The sequence below is a fragment of the Cucurbita pepo genome, chromosome 10 (assembly GCF_057944985.1).
Source record: "Cucurbita pepo subsp. pepo isolate OVF chromosome 10, ASM5794498v1, whole genome shotgun sequence".
Classification (NCBI taxonomy): domain Eukaryota; kingdom Viridiplantae; phylum Streptophyta; class Magnoliopsida; order Cucurbitales; family Cucurbitaceae; genus Cucurbita; species Cucurbita pepo.
This window is the reverse complement of record NC_141807.1, coordinates 16,058,770-16,066,338: the sequence shown is the minus strand read 5'-3', so window position 1 is coordinate 16,066,338 and position 7,569 is coordinate 16,058,770. Positions and strand designations below refer to the sequence as shown.

At 32.6% G+C, this 7,569-nt stretch overlaps 1 non-coding gene across 1 annotated transcript; it reads right to left on the bottom strand.

Annotated features, from left to right (window-relative positions):
• Positions 1-310: 310 nt before the first annotated feature.
• TRNAP-AGG (transfer RNA proline (anticodon AGG)) lies at positions 311-382 on the bottom strand. The gene has a single exon. It is a non-coding gene; the product is annotated as a tRNA-Pro (tRNA).
• Positions 383-7,569: the final 7,187 nt, after the last annotated feature.

Genomic DNA, 7,569 nt, shown 5'->3' with positions numbered 1-7,569 from the left:
AATAATTATCTCGATATATGATACCAAAAATCTGCCTGATGACTGATAAGGTAAGGGGTTTCAAAAGAATGACAATTTTACGTGTGATAGAAAAGAAGTTTTTCAGTGTACGCTGTTCGCCTGCCTTCCTGACCACGGATAGGCTATGGGGCTTTGCACTTAGGCCCCTCAAATGACCTATTTGACGACAGCGGATAACATAATGAAAAGTTCCTAGAAAGAATATGTTTCATTCCCTATTCTCATATTATCTAACTTGAGACATGTTGAATTGTTTTCTCTGAGGCTCATCTTTTGAGAAATGAACACAGGGGCATTCCGAGAATTGAACTCGGGACCTCTCGCACCCTAAGCGAGAATCATACCACTAGACCAAATGCCCTTTCTAAAAAAATGCAACATTTTTAACTCCTACTCAATATTTTTTTTTTCTCTCAAGTTTGAAATCTATTTTTTTGAGCGGTTGTTGGACTATAAAACAAAAAGTTGATGATCTAGTATTTTACTTGTAAGTAAGGCATGTAATATTGAATTGTTTTAATATGCAAGTGTTATCAAATAAACTATAACCCAACAAATGAATCAAACTAATCAGTTTGGGTTGGGTTGGATTTATTCGGCTCAGTTCATCAGTTTGTTTGATTTAATTCTTCTATTTTTCTTCGTATGACAAGTAAATGAAGTTGTATTGAATGTACCATAGTTTGATTTATGACAAACTCATATGAAATATAATTGCATTAATAGTACTAAGAGTTGGAGTCTATAAACATTTCATGAACTCAAGTGCAACTCATGCTTCATTAAAGACGAGATAAACTTTAGTTAAGTAACTAGAACTTTAAATTACTTCATGTGGAGCTTCAATTACTCTATGTTAGCTACTATCTTTAGGATTTACTAATTGGACACGAGTTCTTGGATTTAGGGGGATTGTTTAATGTAATTTTCAACTACAACTTATGTTTTCAAATTTTTAGGTCATAATTTAGGTAGTGGTGGTATATTATGGATGAACACTAGAGTTTCTATCCCGTTCACCACAACTACTCTAGTTTTTGTTTGAAGGCTATAATTGTCATCTATGTTGTATGGCAATAAAGTTTGTTTAGATGAAATTTTAGTTAAAGTTGCATATTTTACTTCTTGCTAGTAAAAAATTTGTTTCTTAGCATAATATGAATTTAGTTGCAGAGTTATTAGGAATAAGATGAAGAAAGAAATTTTCTTTAAAATGATAAACAGACCCAAGTTCATATTTGTTGTTGTCTAATTGTGATTTTACAAAAAAGCTTAAGTAATATGAAATATCAAGAATATATCCTACACGTCATCAAGATGACAATAAATGGAGTTAAATTGAACGCAGTTTTAGTTTCATGTTTAGTAGGTTCAAGATGAAGCATAATTGTATTAATGATATTAAAGAGAAATTCGTGCTTTATTAGAAGAGACCAACTTCATTTAAGGTACTAGGAGTTTAATCTACTTCCATTGTAATTTCAATCACTCCACAATGATTACAAATTTAGGGTTGGCTAATTGGACATCAATTATCAACTTTAGGTTATAATTTAGGTAATAGCCATTATAATGTTAATGAGCATAAGAGTTACAATTCTTCCATGGACCATATGTGTTATAGTTAAATGAATATATATACATTATGTATGTTGAGGTTTGGGTAAAGCACAAAGTAGTAAGGAATACCATTGTCAACGCTAGAGCCACCCACAACTCATGATGGAGACCGATGCAAAATAGTTTAACATCCTTTGGCATCAAGATACAGGAAAGATGAACGCCGTCAACTTGGAAGCTTTACCTGTCTTAAGAGCCAAAATGAGAACTCTAATCAAGCTGGAGTTTGGACTAGGCAAATTGTTTAGTGATAGTTGAAATGGATGACTTCAATGTCGTGTCAGGAATGAACATCCTGCTGAAACACAAAGTCATTTACATGCCCCTAGCAAAATGTCTAGTAGTAATGGAGTCTAACCCGACGATCATTCAGAAAAACATCCATCAACCAAGAGGGTTGAAAATGATGTCGATACTACAGTTGAGAAAGAATCATAGCCATGATGAATCTATGCTTGCTGCTATTGTTGTAATTGAAAAGGGGAGCTCGAGTGAGCCAACCTCAATAGAAACCTTGTTGCCACTACATGAAACAAACCACTGAAGTAACACATGTTCACACAGAAATATCATCTAGATGGATGAAGAGAAGGGTCAGTCGGAAGCGTCAACCACAATAATTTCAAGAAAAATAAAGAGTTCATATAAGTTAAGTTCAAATAAACTTCGAGTTCAAAGCAACAAGAACCAAAAACTTGTGTGAAAATACTATGGACTAGTTAAAGTTATCCATAAGATTATGAAGACATCATATAAAATCCAATTGCTCTTATGGATGCGGACTAACCTTGTTGTTCACGTTAGTAACTTGAAACGTTATTATTTCGACCAATAAGACATCAAGCAGAAGCAGGTGGTATGACTTCATACAAATAAGAAAAAGTTTCAAGTGAAGAAAGTAGGAAAGACACGAACAGAGAAGACATGAAGACTCAACAAACCGAGAAGTGATTTTCAACAGCACCTAGTAGGTTGGAAGAGACTCATCATTATGAGATCAGATGGAAGCGCATTGAGAGACCTAAAGTCAGCCTCATCCAATAAATTGTGTGGGGGCAGATGTCACAGTCATGATTGCCCAAGTCGTGTTGCTTGTGGTTGCATGTTGCATGTCGTAGCCATTCTTGTAAACGATTTATTGTCCAAGGCGGTTATTTGGGCAATGTTATTGTTTACCGATCATTTGGGAAACACGCCTTGAGCAATCATGATCGTCACAATTGGCTAAGACATTTGTTGTCCATATGTTATTGTTGTCCAAGAGACTTCTCATTCTGAGGTCATGATTGGCTAAGACATTTAAAGAAGTTTTACCTAGGGCAACTTCTATCACAATCCTCTTCTCGCTCTTTGAAACTTCTTTAAATGTTATTGTTCACTCGTTATTTGGGCGCATCTTTCTTAAAAGGATTGTGACGACAGATGACCTAGGTAAAACTTCTATTGGGAGATCAGTGCAATAGAGAATCTGTGTCCCTTTCCTGAAACCTTCAGCGGACAACATAACAAAGAGTTCCTAGAAAAAATATCATAGAACAATTTGAGTAATGCCTTTGAAGTTAGGCTCGAGGCTTTATCTTATCTCCCAAGAATATAGTTCATTCTCTATTCACATAGAAATTCTGCAATAGAAAATGGTACCCTCATCTTCTCTTACAAAACTTTCTCAAGTCCTCATGGAATGATTTGAAAGTGGTACCCTCATCTTCTTTTATAAGACTACCTCGGCCTTCATGGAATGATTATGTTATGTTGATTCTTAGAGAAGGGAGTAGGAGTAAGAGTAGATGACTGTTTATGGTCCAAGTCCCGAAAAAGTAAGTCTTTATGTCAAGAAAGGAGAGGAATCCTCTTAGTTTCCAAGATTTGAAGAGAATCATACATACACAAATTTCCTTTGTTTGTTTATTTTTGTTGTTTGCTCTCTTCAATTAACATGTTATAAAGACACTCGTAAATTATAATTAAATATAGTTTTTTTTTTCTTTCCAAATATCCATTTGAATTACTTCTTGGTTCAAGGTTTAAAAAACCTATTTCAAATCTTATTATATTGCATGCTTCAATTTGATATAATTGTTGGGGGCATTTTGAGAATCAAACTCGAGACATCTTGCACCCGAAGCAAGAATCATACCACTAGACCAAATGCCTTGTAGTGGATCTATCATTTTTAGTTGCTCGTCCATATCTTTTATGCGCCTCAATATTTGAAATTTATCCCCATGTTTTTGTTTCAATTCTAGAAATAGAAATGATATCCATAGAAATACATAATTTTACAATGCAAATAAGAAAAACTCGTGATCAAGTTTTAGATAAAAGTAGCAAACATGTTGAAACTCATAATTTATCCACATATTTTGTTTGGTAATTTTAAACTCATTATTTTTGTTTGTTCATTCCACCTAATTTGTAAAAAAAAAATCATACCACTAGACCAAATGCCCTTATAGTGGATCTATCATTTTTAGTTGCTCGTGTGTATATGTTTTCCGCACCTTAATATATGAAATTTATCCAACCTCAATATATGAAATTTATCCACATATTTTTATGCTTTAGAACCTACTATTATTGTCATGTTAACTTCACTTGGTCTATCACACAGTTGAAGCAGCATTGCCACTAGAGCCCATGCATTCCTTTGGAATAGATATGTTAAAAATTAGGCCCATTTGATAACTATTTTGTTTTGTTTTTTTTTTTTAATTTCAAAATTATGTGTTTTATCCTTTTATAAAAAAAAATAATAAAAAAAGAAAAGAAAAGCAAAATTTCACACCAAACTAAGTTTTTGAAAAATATTTTTATTTTTATTTTTTCTTTATTTTAGTTTTCCAAACATAGATTCATTTGGAGTGGCTAGTTTTCAAAACTACTTCTTTGCTACAGTTGAACAATATTTATATTGTAAAATGGGATTAACTTTCTTTAAGTTTATGTAGTTTCTTTTTATTACTATGTTTACTTCTATCTCATGTTACTCCATTTGTATTTACTTAGTTTTATATAAAAGTTCACCGTAATTAATAAATCCATGTGCTTAATACATTCCCTACAAAAATAAACTTGTTTGTATAAGGATAAATTACAATGAATAAGCACCATAGAAATCCAAAAAAATAAGTAGAAGGTAGAGAATTTCACTCAAACACATAGTGACAAAGTGTGACTGCATGGCTTACATGCAATTCTACCACAAGAATGGCATAAAACTTGCATAGATGATGCTAGGATTTTGAAGGGAAACTTCTCAACTTGAGAGATCAATTTCATCCATCACAAATCTGATTTTTACATAATAATTTTTGGGTATTTATAGTCTCCTACAAAAGAAGTTAGTGGCCGGGATTTAATCTCGATCCCTTTAAATCTCCAAAAAAAAAAAAAAAAAAAAACGAAGTCAAGTTGACAATTCTACCATTACAAACTAACAACTCATGTAATGATGCTTGCAACTTCATTTGCTCCTTCAACTTTGTAAATATTCACTTTTGAAGTTCTAAATGGTCCTTCCTCAATCTAATAAGCTTGTAACACATGAAATAATAGTTGAACCGAGCCTATCCAATTTTGTAGATGAAGAATGAATGCTTGTTGAATCTTCTTGGCCTTGGATCGTGTAATAGGTCCAGTTGGAATATTTGGAACACCGTGATCCTTATCATCTTCCCCCTCTTCAAAAAGATTCGTCCTCGAATCAAAAAATCATCACCTGCATCAAAAGGACTCAAGTCAGCAACATTGAAAGTAGAATGTGCTGAAAATTCTCCTTGAAAATCATTTAATATGCATTGTTATTAATTCTTTCAAGGACTTGATAAGGGTCATCCCCTCTTGGATGTAACTTTGTCTTCCTTTGAGATGGGAATCACTCCTTGCGAAAATGTATCAAAAGCCAGTTACCGGGTTGAAAAATGATTTCATTCCGTCCTTTGTTAATTCTTGAAGCAACATTGAAATTTTGTTTCTCAATTGTCTCCTCTCCCTCTTTATGCAATGTTTTGATCCCATTTGCCTTACTTGTGGCTGCTTTACTCACAAAAATATTAGAATGAATAGAAATCAAATCAAGACGCGTCAGTGGATTAAATCCGTAAGCAACTTCAAAAAGAGAACAATGAGTGGCAAACATTCGTCCCAAGACTTAATATTCTTACAAATAATAGCCCTAAGCAATGCTCCTAATGTTCTATTAACCACCTCAGTTTGCTCATTAATCTGAAAATAACATGTGATTATTCATTTTTTATGTTATCTGGGATGACTTAATTATGACTTAATTTGGAGAGCATTGTGTTTTTTATCAACTTGACTATTCAATCTAAAACATGTGATTATTCATTTTTTATGTTATCTGGGATTGCTTAGTTGGGAGAGCATTAGACTGAATATTGGAAGGTCTTGTGTTTGATCTGCATTCATCGCACCCTATAGTTTAGTTGATTATTATTTCTTTTTAAAATATAATGAATCAGTGGAAATAACTTTACTTGTGAATTTTTATTTTTAATGTTAGCAGGCATAGCTCAGTTGGGAGAGTGTCAAACTAAAGATTTGAAGGTCACGTGTTTACTTGGTTGCATAAGTTCATTAAGTTGCATAACTTTATTCAATCTAAAATTAGTGATTATTTCATTTTAAAATATAATGAATTAGCACAAATATCTTTACTTATGATTTTTTTTTCCAAATATTATCTTAAAAAATTAGTTATTATTTATTTTTAAAATTTCAATGAATAATGAATTAGTGAAAATACAGCACTTGGTTGCATAAGTTCATTAAGTTGCCTAACTTTATTCAATCTAAAATTAGTGATTATTTCTTTTTAAAATATAATGAATTAACAGAAATACCTTTACTTATGATTTTTTTTTTCAAATATTGGCAAAGATAACTCAGTTTTAAGAGCGTTAGACTGAAAATCTGAAGGTCACGTGTTCGATCCACGTTCACCGCACTTGATCCACGTCACATAACTTGACTCTTGACTATTCAATTTAAAATTAGTGATTATTTCTTTTCAAAATATCAATGAATTAGCTAAATACCTTACTAATGAGTTTTCATTTTTAATGTTAGCGGGGATAGCTTAGTTGGGAGAGCGTCATTGTAGATCTCAAGGTCACGTATTTGATCCACGTTCACCGCACCTGATTCAAGTTGACTAACTTGCATAACCTAAATATTCAATCTAAAATGTGTGATTATTTCTTTTTAAAATTACTTGACTATTTAATCTAAATTTAGTGATTATTTCTTTTTTCAAATTTGAGAATTTTCATTTTCAATGTTACAGGGGATAGGTGAGTTGGGAGACTGTAATATTGAAGATTTGAAGGTCGTTCGTTCGACCTTCACCAGACCTGATTCAAGTAGTATAACTTACTATCTTATCTAAATTTAGAGATGATTTCTTTTTAAAATTTCAATGGATTAGCATAAATAATTTTACTGATGAATTTTCATTTTAATGTTAGCATGGATAGGTGAATTGGGAGTGGGAGTGGGTCCGTAGATCTAAAGATAGCGTAGATTCCTAATTATTTATTTGACTATAAATGCTCTATAACAATTCTTTATTTGACTATAAATGCTCTGTAAGACATTTAGTAAAATGACTCATTTTATTGCATGGAACAATAAAATTGATGTTCCCGTAGAATTGTCAATGCATTCTACTTTCAATGTTGAGTCCTTTTGATGTAGGTGATGATTTTTCTTATTTGAGGACGAATCCTGAAGAGGGGGATGATGATAAGAATCACGATGTACATTCTACTTTCAATGTTGCTGAGTTGAGTCCTTTTGATGTAGGTGATGATTTTTCTGATTCGAGGACGAATCCTTTTGAAGAGGGGGACGATGATATGAATCATGGTGTTCCAACTGGACCTATTACACAACCCAAGGCCAAGAAGA